This window comes from Peromyscus maniculatus, chromosome 19, assembly GCF_049852395.1.
Source record: "Peromyscus maniculatus bairdii isolate BWxNUB_F1_BW_parent chromosome 19, HU_Pman_BW_mat_3.1, whole genome shotgun sequence".
Classification (NCBI taxonomy): Eukaryota; Metazoa; Chordata; class Mammalia; order Rodentia; family Cricetidae; genus Peromyscus; species Peromyscus maniculatus.
This window is the reverse complement of record NC_134870.1, coordinates 15983053-16001207: the sequence shown is the minus strand read 5'-3', so window position 1 is coordinate 16001207 and position 18155 is coordinate 15983053. Positions and strand designations below refer to the sequence as shown.

Below are 18155 nucleotides of genomic sequence, written 5' to 3'. Positions count from 1 at the left end.
TCCACAGGCCTCTACTGGCACCAGCCTGTTCCACAATGGCCTTGGCTCTGATGAGCAATAATCCCAAGGGTGTGAGTCCTCAGAGCTAACATCACTGCCTTTCTTCTAGCTCAGTCTAGGGTTCTTTCTATCTAAGGTCCCAGACCACACCCAGGAAAGCAGAGCCAAGTTCCTCTGTATCTCTGAAATGGCCACCCACCTTCTTGGTCTCCTCTACCCTCAGTCTGCAGACCCCAGATACCTGCTCTCAGACTTTCCACCGGCTGTAGATGATACCTGGGCATTGATTGCTTCAGGTCCTCGCCTACCCATGCCATGACCTCAGCACTGACACCAGTATCCAAGAACAGCCCCTGCACCTGAGGCTTCTCTAATATGCAAGCTCTGCCTTGCTCCATCTGTTTCCTGGCCTGCCATTCCCTAGTAGCTCAGGCTTCTTTGGTCAACATTCCAAACCCAGCTTAGCATCATCCTCTCTGGAAAGCCTTCCCTTATCTGGAGTAGGCTGGATAAGCCACCTTGTTACCCATGCCCAGAGTGTGTGATGCACACCAAAGCTTGCCAGAATCTAACCATGTCCCTCCAGCTGATCCTTTGCCTGGATTGTGTGATGTAAGCACTGGCCTGGCCAGTTCTCAGAAGCTGTGGTCATTGGAATATATGGATGGATAGATGTGGAGGTGGGAACCTAGATGCCTGAAACAAATTATGCTTTTGAGGGAGCCACGAGCAGATACCCTCCTCTCTTTATACCTGGTACAGGATCTGGTCAGCCTGTGTGAGCACAGGCCTCACAGAAGGCTGCTTATGCCCATATCCTCCACCCCACCTTGTGAGAGCCAGGCTCCCAGCATAGCACAGTTCCATTTTTCCTCTTAAGCATCAAACTGTCATCTCACTAAACACCATCTGGAGACTCCTGGCTTCAGCTCCTCTTTTTTCCCAAACTCTTATTAATGTGATGGGTGTTTATTCCTTCTTCCTTCTCTCCACTTCCTCTGGAGCATCTCAGCCTGTGGCCTGCAGAAATTCATCTTATCTTCTGGGAGTGCTACTCTGCTCGGGTGGGAGGCTGCCTTGAGCTGTGCTCAAAGCAGCTGACAGTTGACAATGAGCAGCCAGAAAGAGAGCAGGAGTGAGTACAATGGCCCTCAGAAAACAGTCCCAGGGAAGGAGGATGGCAGAGGATGACTGAGGCAGGAGCTTGCCTAAGCAAAGCCTATGGTGGGATGTCACTTACCTTCTTTGTTGCTGTGATAAAACACTCAACAAAAGGAACAGAAAAAGGAACGAAGAAAGGAAAGAAGGAAGGGAGGGAGGGAGAGAGGGACGGAGGGAGGGGGGAGGGAGGAAGGGTTTACTCTGGCTCACAGTTTGAGGATACAGCCTGGTATGGTGAGGCAGTCATGGCAGCAGGGACATGAGACAGCTGGGTTGCATTGTACCCACAGTCAGAAAGCAGAGAGATAAATGTTGATGTTTGGATTTTCATCTTCTTTTTATTCAGTCTGGAACCCTGATGTACAGAATGGTACTGCTCACATTTAGGGTCATTCTTCCCATTTTATTTAACCCAATCTAGAAACTCCCTTTTTTTCTCATGATGCCCAGAGATTTGTTTCCGTCATGAATCCCATCAAGTGGACAAACAAGAGTAACCAGCAGTGGCCTTCCACTCTGGTGGGTTGATTTTCCTAAAATTCCAGGACCCTCAGTGGCTCCCTAGTGCTACCAAATGAATCTGGGCATCCTAACAACAGTACCTGAGCTCCGTCCTCTCTGTTGCCAGCACAGAGGCATGTGTTCCTTCCTGTGTCTGTGTGTCCATGCCATGGAGCCCCACTGGTCTCGAATTCTTTTTTTTTTTTTTTTTTTGGAGATTTATTTATTTTTATTTGTGTGTGTGCGCGCATATGTGAGTTTATTTATACAGTCTGCACGCAGGAGCCTGTGAAAGCCAGAAGGTGATGTTGGAGCTCTTTGGACTTGAATTACAAGTGGTTGTGAGCTGCCCTGCCGTGTGGGTGCTGCAAACCAAATCCTGGGTTCTTTGTAAGAGCAGTGAACATTCTGAGCCATCTCACCAGCCCCTGGTCTCCAATTCTTGCTTCTCCTTGAGGGAGTTCTCCCCTTTCTTCTCCAAGTGGCCTTTCCTCACTTCCCCACCCACACCTCCCTTCTTTCTCAGCACCAAAGGCGTGGAACCCCTTCTTCCACTCCAAGATCTAATCCAGGTCACACTGTTTTCCCAGCATGCACTGTTTTCACTCGAAGGTGCACCAGGCTTCTCTGATGGTGCTCACCACACCCAACTAAGCACTGAGCACAGAGTGGGGTCACAGCCAATGCCTTGTCCTTAAACAAAGTGGACGGCAGGAGTGACCCCAAAGAGATGAACCTCGACTCCTTAGAGGCTCTGCTTGCCATCAGAGCCTTCCCCCAGTGTCCCCTTGGAGGGCTGCCCATTCTGGTCCTTCCTGGGCTGTGGCCTGCACTGGCACTCAGAGGCCAGCTCGCTTCCTCTGGTAGAACATTAAACTAATGCGTGTTGTGTCTCATTAGTAGCATTCTGCTTGTGCCAGGGCCAGGCAATTTGATGGGTACTTGATTGGGTATTCTGTTTATTTATGGCAGGAAAAGGATTCTTTATGGAGGACTGGGCAGCACATCTCTGTCCCTATGGCACTGAGATCCTCTGGCAATGAAACAATTACAAATTAAGATTAAATAAATAATATACAGTAAGCAATACAGACCGCACGCCTCCGCACAGAGAGCTCCCCTTGGGTAGGCCATGGGAACAACCACAGCCAAGCCTAGAGACTATGCACAGCCCACTCAGAGGGTCAGTGGTAAAACAAGCTGGAGTCTGGCTCCATGATGTGGCAAGCCTTACACTTCCTTCCCTGTGCCTGGGTCTTAAACAACTGCTCCACGTTCATAGGAAACCTGTAGCTCTCTGATCTCACTGATCATCACAGAGCCAGAGGGCAGGTATTCTGCTGGATAGAGAGACCAGGTGTGGCCTATGGAGGTGAAAGATTCCCCCCAGAAAGCAGCACAAGTGCTTCTAACCCATGACACAGTCCTAAAGTACCCAGGAGGACCGCAGAAGACCTGCCCACTGGGATCATGTGTCCAGTAGAGAATATATCTGATTCGAGCCAGGCCAGGGAGGTGCTACAAGCCCTCTTGTGCAGATAAGCTGGGAACAGCTGGGATGATCCAGCTGGCATTCAAAATCTGGAGGTGGCAGTGCAGGCCCCAGACTTGTGCTACCAGCAAGAGCAAGCTGTAACTGAAGGGACTTCTCCCTTCCTTACCTGCGAGGGCTGCTGTGTGACACACCCTTCTCCCCAGCGAGTGCCAGGAGGTCTGAAATGCACAGTGCTGTCTTGGAAGCACACCTCCACACCCCAAGGAGCAGACCAGCCAGAGCTCCCAGCTCACCTCGGGCAGAGAGTCCTGTGACACCAGATAGAGGAGCACAAAGCTCAGATGTCCCTCTTCGCCAAAGTGTGATCCAAACCTTCCTCCATGAGGACTCAGCCAGCAGATGGGAAAGGCCCACCTGATCCCTGGACAACCAGAAGACAGGAGTGGGGATAAGTGGGTTATGCTTGGGTGGGGTCTTCAAGGCTTCAAGTGGGAGAATGGGAAAGTCTCACCCCCAACGATGGTGCATAGTGTTTTGCTATATAAATGCAGTGTGCATGTCATTCAGCCCAGCCACTCTTCAGCCACCCTCTCACCTCCCCCCATCCCTTTCTGTTCTTCATCTTCATCCTCACAGCAACTCATTGTCTCTCTCGCCAGCCTGTGCACCCGTGCTTTCCAGAGGTTTATGCATGAAACTAATTATGCACTGCTAATTTGGAAGCTAGCAGCTCTCCTGCTAACGTTCATTTAATTCAGGTTGTTCTGCTGAGTGGCATTTCTGTAAATATGCTAGGGGGCTGGGGACCTGTCAGCGAGGGTTACTGGAGAGCAGGGTCAGGAAGAGGGGTCTGGGGGTCTGGGGACCTGTCAGGGAGGGTTATTGGAGAGCAGGGTCAAGAAGAGGGACCCAGAAGTCTGGAGGTGGTATGCTTGCTCATGTTGGGGAGCAGACAGGGGCGCAATTATCATAACCGGAGGAGGCCCCATTAGTGGTCCTGGATGGGTCTGCTGAGAGGTAGAACTATGACTATAAAATGTCTATAATGTTGAATGGGACATACTGGAAAACTGCCCACAAAGGTGAGAAAGTGCTTGCTGTGTTGGCAGTACTCGGTGGTGGTTTACTGTGCAAGACGGGAGTCTGGCATCTCCAAGGGCAGGAGGAGCCTCCAAGAGGCCGGAGAAGGGCATTGGCAAGCGCCAGAGATCTTTGTCCTGGGAAGATCTCTCCAGGCAAAGATGTCTGGAACCAAAGTGGCCCTAAGGGGCTGGAATCCTGGAGTCCCAGGCAGGCAGGGCCTGTGCATCCCGCCTAAAGACTTTCAGTTCTGACTCATCTGAAGACTTTAAGGAAAACAATTCAGTGTCCCTGGGCCCCAGGGTCCTCTTCTGAAAACTGGGGAGATTCATTCCATTCCTTTTTCGAAGTCTATGTAATCCTACAGAGGCCCGTGAAAGGAAAGGCTCCTAAACACTTGGTGATTTCTCCGACAGCCGACTTTGCAGCCGGCCCCCATCATGTCTGCTGAAATCAAGTCCAAATCCACAGACAGATGACATGTCCACTCCCTCAAAACCCCATGTAGTCAGAAAGGCTTGTACCTAAACTAATGATCCTCTGTCACCATCTTCAAATTCCCAGTTATGTTTGAACTAGGGGCTCTGCACTCTTATTTTACCTCTGAAAATGATGTCACTGGTCTCGCATGGACCCTACTTCATGAAAATATTCTCTAAGGACTTCTGTGTCCTTTTGTGTCTCCTAAAAAGGAGCTCTCTGAGGAACTGGGCGGGTCTTCTCCTGTTGTCCCCCAGGTTACAGGTTGGGTCCCATCATACGCTCAGCAAATAACACGCCATTTCCATTTGTCCCTATTCAATGAGTGCCTCACACCATCTAACTTAGAATCAGACTACCTGCCCTGTACACTGTCTTTTTGTTTCCCTCTTGGAGGACCTGGCAAGCATCTCCCCACAATCTCACTCCCCTCTCCTCATAAACCTGGGGCCATAGTGCCTCTCCATCATAGAGGAATGGATATGAGCCCGGCTGCAGTATTAGCCTTGTGGTGAGGACTATGAACTCCCGTCTCAGGTGGCTGGGAGGCAGCCCAGCTGCCCAATCACAGATCTCGGGCAAGTCCGCAGGGAAGGATTAGCAAAGGAGTAAAAGTATGCCTGCAGGGCCTGCAGACAGCAGGCCAGCCAGGAAGGCCTCCAAGGGAGCCGCAGTGATGCTGGTAAGAGAAGCAGCAGCATCCACAGCCAGCCATGAGAACCCTCGCTCGCTGCCCAAAGGGAAGTCAGACAGGCTGCCCTCTGGGGGCCAGAGCAGCTCCAGGGATAAGTGAGCTGGCTTTTCCCTGCCTGACAGGGGCTGACAGACAGGGCCAGTGAAGCCCTTCTGCAAGAGGACAGACAAATGTATAAGGGATAACTCCTCCGGGTCAGCCTCCTCCCTTCTCTAGGCTTTTTGGGTACGCACGGTAAGAGACTCCCCCTCTGCATCTGTCCTGCCCCTTCACCAAGTTGCTCTAGGCCAACGATGCGTCACTTTCTGGCTCTAGGCCACATCTCCCACACCCTATTCATCGGTGCCACTATAACCACCCCTCTAGGTAACCTGAGTCATGCCCTGTCTTTCCCAATATCCATGAAAGCCTATTTCTGACCAGTCCATCCCTGTGTGCTCAGACCTCATCACTTATCATCCATTCCGACCTCCACCCACTTCCCTGTGGAATATGCAAGGGAGATGCTTCCTCTGCAGGCCAGCAGAGGTGTAGTTAGGTAATGGAGGCCACTCGGTGAGAAGCAGCTACTGCTGTGATTCAGCAACCATGGACCACTCTTCCACGTAAACCTCTCTCCTGTCCAACTGTGCTGTCCAGATCCCAGTCCTGGCCGCCATGATGCAGCCGGCCCCTCCTCTCACCAGAATTAAAACATCCCTTGACAGCCAAGTTCAAAACCTGTCTCCACCAGGGGTGCCTGGTAAACTGGTGAGTTGGCTTCCGTATCCATGGGTAGGTAACCAGTTACTTCTGCACTGGCTCTCGGCTTACGAAGTACTGTTTTCTTCCCAGACCCCTGGCTTCCCTGCGTCCCCTGTCGTCAGCCAGGGAATGACTATCGAATGCAATGGACGCAGCTTGTGCCTTGCACTCTTGACCTTCCACACACAGAACCTGTCGTTTTACATGGCACACATTGCTGGCTTTGCCTCCCCCCTGTGGGATCCCTGCTGTCATGTTCCAGAAGGCTCGTTCCATTCACGCCACAAACCTTGAGAGACCCACCTTCTACTTCAAATCAACCCACAGCTGCGTGTTTCTCTTAGCTTCCATGGCTGGCTGAGAGGCAGGCCTCACGCTGGGCCATATTGACCAGCCGTCTGTGGTAACCAATGCTGAGTAATGGTTCAAATGGTAACCAGCATTAGCAAATAGTTCCTGTGATAATTGCAGCCTAATTTGTGTATGTGCACATGAATTAGCTTGCATCTGTATGCCATTAGCACTCTGAATTATCTCCAGAGCAGCAGAGCTCTCGCCTCAGGCCCTGTGGTCAAAGCCAACAGTGAGGCATATCTGGAGCCTTCTTCTAAGAACAAAGGACAGAGAATAGGGGTTTTGGGAGAGACAGGCGTTTGCTTCCAGCTCACTCAGTGGACATGTTCTATAAGCCAAATCTTTGGCTGTCCCAGGGTATGAAGGCAAAAACTGCTGGAAAAATCCAGTCCTGGAAGCTGTTAGGAACTACTCAGAAAAGTGCTCAATTGGGACCTCAAGGGGGCTCTTGGGGAAGGAATGAGGGCAATCAGGAGGCCTTTCTTCAGCATAGGAGCCATGTTGCTTGCTACGGTGCATGTTCCGTTATCAATGTGTCCAGGGAGTCATTCAATGAACTCCTTGTATGCAGAGGAAGAACATCTCTTGACTTCAGTTTTCATACCACAAACTTCCGGAGAGCAGAAACCCTTTTAGGTTAAGATCTGTACAAGACACACTTGTGTGCAGACATGGTATGCCCTAGGCAGTGGCCATGCTCAGAAGACTTTCAGAGGGAGCACCGTGCCACCAGATTGATCCTTCTAGCTCATCTCTCTGCTAAAACTTCCACAAATACAGAAGTTAAACTGCTACCTTTGTGTAAGAAGTATCTAGAAATTGCGTTTTGATCTTCCTTATGGTTTTCTGAAAGCTTTCAATTTGGCATAATCCAAACTATGGCATCCAAATCTTGTCTTTCAGGTGTGTGTGTGTGTGTGTGTGTGTGTGTGTGTGTGTGTGTGTGTGTGATTATGTCTACACAAAAGCCTCATCCTGGCACAGTGTTTCTAAGTTGGTGTGGTGTTAGGAACTGAATGTCTGAAGGTGCTAGAGTTGATTACCAGACACAGCTGAGGATACCCATGCAGACTGAATACCCAGGACCCTCACCAGTTTCTTCCAGGCCCATGAAAAGTCCAATAAGACAGAGCAACTGAAGACAGCCATGTATGGTGACTGTCTTAGCTAGGGTTTCTGTTGCTGTGAAGGACACCATGACCACGGCAACTCTTATAAAGGAAAACATTTAATTGAGGTGGCTTAGAATTCAAAGGTTTAGTCCATTTATCATCAAGGCAAGGAGCATGGCAGTGTGCAAGCAGATCTGGTGCTGAAGAAGGAGCTGCTACATCTTGATCCCACAGGCAACAGGAAGTAGACTGTCTCACTGGGTGTGGCTTGAGCATTTATGAGACCTCAAAGCCCATCTCCACAGTGACACACTTCCTCCAACAAGACCACACCCACTCCAACAAGGCCCAATGGTGCCACTTGCTATGGGGGTCGTCATTTCTTTCAAACCACCACAGTGGGCTCTTAGGTCGTGAGGTCTATATTGCAGAGTAGGGTTGATGTGTGGTACAAAACCCCTATATACTCTTCACTCTCCCAGAACCTGAGTCCTATCCACAAGTCTTATGACGACTGTGGACATAAAATCACTGGGTCCCTGTGCTGAGCAGGCAGACAGAGACAGAGGCAAAGAGACTCTGAATCTGACTGGAAATTCAAGGGCTCTGAGCAGAAAGGATGGGAGGCCTGATGTGTAGGCCATCAGATTTGTAGGGGAGAAGATTCCAAGAATTTGTGGCTTGATAGAGTAAACAGAATCTAAGTGTGGACCCGGCACTGTGGAGGCACACTCAGACCAGGGAGGCAGGGATACGGCATCTCCATGCAGTAGCCATGTTAGAGAGAATCCTAAACCTGTAAATACAAAAAACACTTCAAAGCCTAACGGCTTCACCTCATGGTGTTGAAAATTCACCACACTACAGAAAGTCCAGGCAAAGTAGGGAGAATCCATAGTGTCCCAGAAGTCCTTTATCAGTAATGAACACTGCAAGCAGTATGAGAATGCAAACAGCATCAAGTGCCCCGACCCACAGTTGTGTGTGAAGAAATGACGGTTCTTGACAAACAGAGCCACGCTTGGGAGAGAACAGCAAGCTTTCCGGATACTGATGAGCTCAGCCTTCAACACCAGCCTCTACAAAAGACGATGGCTTCTTACGTACTGCACCGGCTTCGCAGCAAGTGAGGAACTCCGCAGGCAGGGTGCTTCTGCAAACAACTGGCTCTCCACATTTTGCCATAGGGTCTGCAAACCTGAATGAGCTTCGTAGGCAATGTCAGCCTCTGCACCACCCCCAAAACTTTACAAGTGGCAGCGAGCTTTGCAGGCAGTGATGAGCTCTGCATTGCAATGCCCAATTCTGCAGACAACAGACTCTACAGGCAGCACAGGTTCTAAAGCCAGTGACGAGAGCTTCAGGAAACGGCTGGCTCTGCAAACAGCAATAGGCTCTACAAATGTCAGCCAGCAGGGTGAGCTCTGCAAGTAATCCCGGAGAGGCTGAAAACTGTAACAGGGTCTCCTACGTCTTGGTTCCCCCAAAACCGCAAACTAAATAGCCTAATCCACATGGGAACATGAAACATCTTATCACTCAGCATTCATTCATGCACTAGTGGGTGACAACTGGGTGCTGTCTCCAGGGACATTTGAATCAAAGGGACAGTCTTCTCCATAGAGGAGTTTCTGCTTTGTGGTATATCCTGGTTAGAACAACAACAAAAAATTCCAAAGTTGGGGGCTTCCAATGTGTGTTTGAAAAGCTCATAGTGCCAGGAACGGAGGTGGAGGTGCCAGGCTTTCTCATCTCTTTGGAAGAAGCTTAGTGATAATGGGGCAAAGAGAGCTAGAGATGGAGCAGCTCCTCCCACTAGCATAAAAGGCCACCACCTTTACCCATGACCTTAGTGGTCACGGGGAAGGGAGGGTTCCTTGCCAAATGTATCTACTGTCTATCCTGCCTTTGATGGCTGATCCCACCATCAGAGATTACACTGTTGGAATTCAAACATGACCCTTATTAAAATGAAATCACCACCCACCCGCCCATTCTCCCCACACCCTCAGCCTGACACCTTGGTGTTAATCAGCTCGTCATACTCTCCCTAGTGACAGACATCGAGGTGTGTGGGAGCAAGATTGCGCCTGGATCCTCACAGCATCGGATGTTATGCCAATGTGGGCTGGAGAGGAGTGGGTAGAGATGGGGTGGTGAAGACAGCTTGTAGGTCAGGCTTCAAAGCACAGGTCATGGTTCACAGTCCTGTCAGGCGAGAGCCTCATGGTAGACAGAGATCTGAGAATGTGTCTGACCGCTGGGCACCTAGCAGAAGCAAGTGAGGAGAGGAGAGGAGAGGAGAGGGGTGGGGGTGGGGGTGATGGTCTTCAGCTGTGGGATGTGAGGTCTGCTCCCAGGCCGAGCTCCCAGACCTTGTCAATAGCAGGAAGCCTTGCTCGGTTAATTAATGAGTTATTCAGGCTGACCCTTGATCTCTGAAGCAAATCAAAAGCTTTGTGCGGTTCCTATTAACTCCCTGGGTTTGTTCAGCAGCTGCCTGCGAAGTGGGTAGGTAGAAGCCTCCTCCCCCACCCACTTTCCAAGCTTAGCACATCCCCAAAGGCCCAAGGGAACACTCAGCCCTGAATGCCAAGACCCCAGGGAGGACTATGTAAGTGTTCAGAGGAGGCTTTCTGGGAGGCTGAGGTCTCTTCAAGAGACCGCTAAGAAGAGACTGGAGCCCAGTTGGGAATGTTCTTGTTGTGTATGCATGAGGACTCAAGTTCGCTTTCTAGCACCCATATAAAATTCGAGGCATATAACACACATTTGTGATCCTAGTGTTAGGGAGGCGGAGAGAGGAGGACCTCTGAGGCTCTCTGTCCATCCACCCTGGCTGAATCAGTGAGCTGCAAGCTCAGTAAGCAACCTTGTCTCAAAAAACAAGGTGATGACTCCTAAGGATACCTATGGTTGGCCTATGGCCTACACACACACACACACACACACACACACACACACACACACACACTGAAACCATGAAGAATCACACACACTCATTGTACACACACATACACACAAATGCACTCTGAAAACATGAAGAATCACACATACTCATTGTACACACACACACACACACACACACACACACACACACACCTAGAAACCACCCAGAGGAGACTAATGCATCCCATAATGACTCTAAAGGTAACAAAGGCCACATGGAGCTTCTTACCCCAAGAGAGGAACCAAGGATGCAGCCAAGCCTCCTGTTCTCCAGGAGATAGCCCAGCTGCTGGCCCACTCACTGCATCTCGGGAATGGAGACAATTCTCAAAAGCACCCTCAGAAGAGACACTACCTTGGAGGGGCCAGTGAAGAAGGCCTGGAAGTGGGAGGACCATGGACCAGGCTCACCTCAGACTAGGACACATGTTCAAGTATTGGGAAATGACTGGACACAAGGTCCAAAGCTGAGATCTCTACATATGCAGCTCAGGGACAGGAGTTGGTCCTCAAGGTGTTCTCTTAGCCACACCCTCGCCTAAAGATGATTGGCAGCCTGGAAGCCCAGGGAATGGTCATCAGGAAGGAGTCTCAAAGTAATTTTCCACATGAGGACACATTCCTGGCTCTGCCGTTCATGACTGTGCATTACTTGGTCAACGAGGCCTCAGTTTCCCCAGTTGTAACTGGGGACTGAGAACACCCTCCCTGCTCTGATGAACAGGAATCTAATGAGAAGACAGCAGAAGAAACTGTTTGGGCAAAGCCCTTCAAAGAAGGAGTCATGCTTACCATAAAGCTGGGTGTGCCTGAGCCTTCCAGGTGCCCATGGCAACCATGTGCTATCAGAAGTACAGGAATGGCCAGGCAACCAAGGTCTTCCGGTACTCTAGGACGTGCACATGGTAGGTTTGCCATTGGCTGGCAGCAGCAATCCTACAAACTGCCCACCAGGCCTCTTCTTGATTCCTGTCCAAGCACCATAAGGAGAGGGGTTTTAGAGAAGAGAGATGAACAGGATTCCTTAAGGAAAAGCTGAACTATCTACACTTGACAAAGGGCAGGGACTCTTTGAAAGGGCAAAGGTCAGGAACATCTGGGTAGTTGAGTGAATGCTGGCACAGAAGCAAGACAAGGCTTCCAGGGTCCCCTCTGCCACAGTGACACTCCAGAAACTTCAGGAGACACAGAAGTCATGAGGCCTGCCTGGGTCCAGGTCCATCAACAAGGAGGTGCTTAACTTTTACAAGGATGTAATGCAAGACACAACAAGAAGTGGACCCAGGCCTCCAATGGCTTCTTGTCTGAGGGCAAGATGGATCCAAGAGGAAGGTGGCCACAGAGTGAGGCGACCTCTGGGATCCATTCCTCAGCCTAACCCAGGTCTGGCTTTAACAGCTATCATCCTCTAAGGAGCCACTGCCACCCTGACTGAGCAGTGCCCTATTTCTGACCTGAACTTCTGGGTCCCAGGAATTGGTTCCCACGGCAGAGACCCACCCAAGGCCACTCTCCAGTCAAACGTGCATGCACAATCTGGATTCCACAGAGCTGGGACCAGGGCAGAGGTGAGGTAGGCCAGGACTCAGATCTGTCTATGCTCAACTGGGAGGAACTTTCCAGCCTTTTGGGAGCTCCCAGGAACATTGCTTCCTGAGGGCCATAACCCAGCCCTCAGGGGCCACCCCTCCTGTCTGTTCCTAGCCACGCTTTTCCTGGTGTGATATGGTGGATTGGTGCTAAAAACACGTCAGGAAAAAGAGAGGCAGTGAGGTAGAAAAATGGAAAACTGACTTCAAAAACAAGCTCGGAACACATTCAATCCCGAGCCTTGAGATGAAGGGAAAATTAATATTTGCCCAGATATGGGAGGTTTCCACACCAGGTATGGTTCATCCCTGGAAGGTACGAACAGATAGGCCTAAGACTTCTCCACCTCCCATCCGATCCCCCCACCTCTCAATGTGTTTTATCCACTTTGTTTTACGAAGGCAGCTGTTGTTATAAAGAAATAAAAGGCTCTCATATCTAAAAGTGCAAGGATTCTGAGGGAAGAAGGAGAAAAATGTACATGAGTGTGTTTGAGCCCCCTTCCCTGAAACTGGGGGCAGTTCTGTGGAGAAAGCTGTCGCCAGTGGACTGGGGCAGGACTGGCCAGGCCAGAGAGAAGTCACACTGCAGCCACCGGCCTGTTATTTAACTGATGGCCTCTGTCCTCATTAGGGAGGTTAGGACATCCAGAGACACTCTCCAGACGAAGTGGAAACAATGTGTTTGGTTCACTTATTAATTCCCAAGGTTAATTATGTGATTTTTAAAAATATCTTTAGTGTGCTAACAAGCCCCCAATGGAGACAGTTAAACAAAGCATGATGTCTACAGCAAATTATCCTTCATAGGCCGACTCCCTTGTTCCTGATGCCCCCCCCTCCCCATGCAGACGGAGATTAAAATCCAGCCATCGATTATACTTGTTTCAACAAGTGCCTGCCTATTGCTGGGGTGTCAACGAAGTTGTGGGTAAATTATTCCATGTTCCTGCCTCTGTGGAATTGGCTTGGGATAGGGTCACAAGACCTACAAATGAAGTCTTCCTTCAGGGGATACCACACAGGGAATTAAGTGCTGGGTCTGGAAAGAGTGGGGAAATGTTGGATGACCGTCCTCCCACCAAGAACTGGTCACAGGAGCCTGGTTGTTCCATTTGGATCCCAAGAGTGGAGTGAGCTTCCCCCGACCCCTCAGACCCTGGTGTGGAACTTAGGGAAGCTGAGTTGAGATACACTCTATAGGGCCTTTCAGCAATTTTCAGTGTGTGTGCAGGGTGGGCACAGGCACACATGCTTGTGTGTGCTTCTGCGTGTGGAAACCGGAGAATAACCTCAGATGTGCTTCCAAGGTGTCACCTACCTTGTCTTTTAAGGTGGGATTTCTCTTTGGCCTGGAACTCATCAAGTAGGTAAAATCAGTTGGCCAGTGAGGCCCAGGGGTCTTCTTGCTTCAGCGTCCTGAGGGCTGGGATTGCAAGGGTACACCACCACACCCACCCTTTCCCTACCTCCCTTGGAGTTTGCATTTTTCAACTGTTTCTTTTCCTTTTTTTTATTCAAATATAGTTACATCACTTCTCTTCATTCCCTTTCTTTCAACTCCTCCCATGCCCCCTCCCGCCCCCCTCTCAAATTCCTGGCTTCCTCTTCTTTAGTTATTATTGTTACACATATATACATAAATACAACCCGCTGAGTTGGTTCAATATTGCTTGCATGCACATGTTCTAGGGCTCATCACTTGGTATTGGGGAACCCACCAGGGGGGTCCTCACCCGGGGAAGAAGACTACTTCTGCTATTAGCATGCTTTAATGTAGTTCTTTGTCTAGAGGTGGGGTTCTGTGAGATTTTCCCCTTCCTCTTCAGCCTGTCTATGGTGCTGTCCTTGTTCAGGTCTTGCTTAGGCAGCCATGTTGTTGAGGTATCCTGGTGTAGCTTCCCTGTCATTCCAGGAGACAATCTCACAGCAGATTGCCTGGTCCTCCGGCTCTTACAGTCCTTCTGCCTCATCCTTTGTGATGTTCTCTATCACACTGTAGATTTAGCCATGGTACCTGGGTACCCATGATCAGTTGTTCTTTGCATTTTGACCAGTTGTTGGGTTTTGTGTGTGTGTGTGTGTGTGTGTGTGTGTGTGTGTGTGTGTGTGCTTTCATTGCAACAGTCTCTGTCTGCTGCATTGAAAAGCTTCTTCTACATACTCACCTATGGGAATAAGGATGAGTATTTAGAACGCAGTTAAGAATCATGCTACTTTAGTCAAGTGGCAGCATGAGGACCCCCTTTAAGACCCATGCCCTCACTAGCCCTAGGTCATTGGCTAGGTTTCCAGTACCAGGCATCGTTTTCCCTTCTGTTGAGTGGGTCTTAAGTCCAATTCAGATAGCTGTTGGTTACCACCAAAATATGATTGCTGGGGCTACACTTTCAGGGGTGTCTTGCCATATGGACACCCTTCACAGCTGACACCCAGCCTTTTTCTTTTATGTGAGTACTGGGGAATGTGACTCAGGTTCGTGTGCTGGCAAGGCACATCTCCCCAGCACCCTCAGCACCTGTCAGGGCCCTAAATGCTACTTTCCACTGATGGGAGGCAAAAGAGACATCTGCTTTGCTGCGTACCCATGGCGATCTTTCCATAGACGTTTGCCATTGTTCCATACCTGAACTGTGGCCTCCACTCTGAGTGTGATGAGTTTGGGCTAGAGAGAAAGATTTGTGGAGACGAATGTCTATCAGGAGAATAAAAGAGGGGTCAGACTGACTCCCCGAACAACAGGCAAGCTGACCAAGTCCAGACAAGGCCCAAAAAGCTTTTTTTTTTCCTTTCTTTCTTTTTTTGGTGAGAATTCCTTGCTTATCCTTAGGAGAAAAAGTATGGTACATTTCCTAATGACACCACCCAATCCAGGGCACTCTATATGGTGAGGTCAGCCTGTATCTGAGGCATTCCTTCCTTGTTACCTGCATCCCATCCCCCCACCCCCACCCCCCACCCCCCACAGGTCAGTCTTCTACCATACGCCCCACTTTACCATGAACATGTATGTTAGTGATTTTTCTCATCATTGTGACATAAACAACTTGAATGCAGTAGGATTCATTTTAGTTCATAGTTCTAGATATTTCTGTCCATACCTTTGGCTATGTTCATTCTGGGCTTGTGGTGAGGCAGAGCATCATGGGATTAAGAATGAGTGGAGGAAAAGCTGTTTGCCTCATGGCAGACAGGAAACAAAGAACAGAGAGAGAGAGAAAGAGAGAGAGAGAGAGAGAGAGAGAGAGCGTACTAGGATCAGGTATAACTTCCGACTCATCCCCTAAGACCTACTTCCTCCAGCCAGATCCTACTTCCTAGATCTTCTACAACCTCTGTCCCCCTCTGGGGGACAAGTGCCCCACATGGGGACCTGCCAGGGCCATTTCTTATTCAGACTTTGAGATCGCTATCCCAAGACGCCCTCTGCATCCAGGCCTCAACCTCAAGTGTGAGTCCTTTTGTGAAATCCACAGCGCCAGGCGCATAGCCTGTCTTATGACACTGCATCACGACTCAGTCTTGTGAAATTCATACTCAAGAGCTCAACCTCTCAATCTTGTTAAAATAAGGAAACCAGGAAAGGGGGGGATGTCAAAAAATGCTCCAAACAAGTTTATCATTTGTGTTGGGCCACTGACACAATCACAACCAGTTTGTGGCAACCACAGCCTCCATGAGCCATGGTAACAGTGGGTTCTTAGCAGAAACACCTTCTCCAACCGGAAATGCCCTCTTTGAGAAGTTTTCATTAACTGGACCTGGGCAGGTTAGGAAACATGTGTGAGTATTAATGACATTGGGAAAAAGGTTAGAGAGTCCCCCAGACACATAGCCTGCTTCCTGTGAGCTGTCCCACAATGGTCACTCACCTATTCGGCAATGGCAATTCTGGGAAAAGAGGACAAGGCCTTTGTGAGCGAGGACAGGGCTTCCTGGAGCAAGTGGGAAATACAGTGGCTCTCAGAAAAAAAAGGGGGGCTATTATGCTACCAGAAGAGGACAGGAAGTAAGGCCTTCAGGTAGAGAAAACAGCCATACCAAAGGTGCCTTTGGGAAATCAGAGGGAGCTGGGGGACGATGGGGACTTAGAAACCCACCTCGCCTCCCGGATTCCTGGAATGGCCTGAAAGGTGATCAAACATTCCTCGGCTAGAGAGACAACGGCGGCGTTTGCAGCAGGCTGAGTTTGAGGTTCCCTGGACTGGGAGGTCTAGGAGAGGATAGGAGACTGCAAGGGCCTGACTCAGAGCTGTCAGGGTTACAGCGTGCGATGTGGTTGTGCAGAGGTGAAGGATCTGAACTGGAGTCATTTTGAGGTTTAAAAAAAAAAAACGGAGAAGTTAGGGGGATGACAGAAGTCAAGATAAGCAGCCATTATCTGTGGGGAGAGGAAGCGCCCAGCAGTGTCCTGTGACCAGGTATAATCATGGGACAGGCCCTCGACAGCAGCACCCGACTAGTGTGGGCTGCAGAGAGCCTTCCCCGGGAATGGCAGCTTTGCTATGCCAACTGACTCTTTCGAAGGCCCATTCTCAGGAGTAAGTGTTGGGATTGGGAAGCCCAGGGCCTCCCTGGGCAGACAAGGCCTCCGGGTGCCCCCAGAGCCCTGTGAGCACGGGTTGATCAGGGGCTGACCATCTGTGTAGATGTGACAGCGGTGGCCTAAGGGCTGTGGGAGAACTGTGCCACGCACGTGAGAGTTCTGCCCACAGCACCTGGCATATATTTGGCACTTAATAAGCAGTGATGTCATTACCACTACTACACCAAGACGGGAGAGGTTTGATTGCCACCAGCAGCTGAGAACAAAGTGGTCAGAGCTACATCTTTCTGAAGATCCTGCCTCTCCATCCACAGCCCCTGTCTTCTGGTTAGAGGCAGCAACAGAAGCAGCAGCCAAGCAGCATACGTGGGTCCGAAGGAGAGCCTGGGAAGCCAGCAGGCCTTACCCAGGTGCCGGGCACAAGAGTGCTCCAGTTCTGCAGGAGGCAGATAGGCTGCAAAGGTTGGGGTGCCCATCTGGGCTCACCTCTAGGCTTACTCCGTGGGAAGGAGCTCTTGAGGGCCTATCAGAGTGGGACGGTGGAAGCCCATGCTATTCCAGAACCACTGGATAATGGCTTGGAATTTAGCTGCCCAGAGAGAGAAGTGGGTGGTTCGAGAGAACTGAGTCGGGAGCAGGCTTCCTGGGCTGTGTGGGCTGTCACACTCATGTCTGATGGCTCCTTGGGGTATGCTGACTGGGTGCTAAGTACAGCTGCCCTCCCAGAGACTCCTGTCAGGAGCCACTGAGCTGTGAACATGTACTCCACCATGGCCCAGCTCAGTTGCCACTGGTTTCCTGGCTGGATAAGTGTATAGAGCAGCAGTGGAGGTCAGGCCACATGCACATTCATGAATGCACAGACACACCACACATGAATAAAATGCATGCATGCACACATAGGTGGACACCTATGCATGCAAGGCTCACAAATGCACGCACATGCACACACACATACACTCACACAAGGTGCATGAATGTACAGGTGCCAGACACATTGCACAGAGACAAACTGCAAACAGTATGTGCTCATGCAAGGTACATGCATTCACACATACCATTTACACACATGCACAATTACAAGCCTTGCACACAGTCACACAAATACTGAATATAGCCACACATACACACACACACACACACACACAGAGTACTCAGTTATACACTGCTTACAGTCACCTCATGCACACAGTCACGCACAGTACACAGACACATATTGCATATAGTCACCACATGGACACAGTCACACAGCACACAGTCATGCACATAGCACATACTAGCACACTGCAATACACTGCACACAAATGGCACATACACACACATACTGCACATAGTCATACACTCCACATAGACACACACACCATGCACAGAGATCACACATAGTCCCACACACTACACAAGAATAGATGTGCATACTATACACAGGCACACTGCACATACTCACTCAGTA

At 50.0% G+C, this 18155-nt stretch overlaps 1 protein-coding gene across 36 annotated transcripts in view; it reads left to right on the top strand.

Annotated features, from left to right (window-relative positions):
• Nucleotides 1-18155, top strand: part of Celf4 (CUGBP Elav-like family member 4) — a 287070-nt gene that overhangs the window by 94907 nt on the left and 174008 nt on the right. The gene's annotated exons all lie outside the window — the stretch shown is intronic.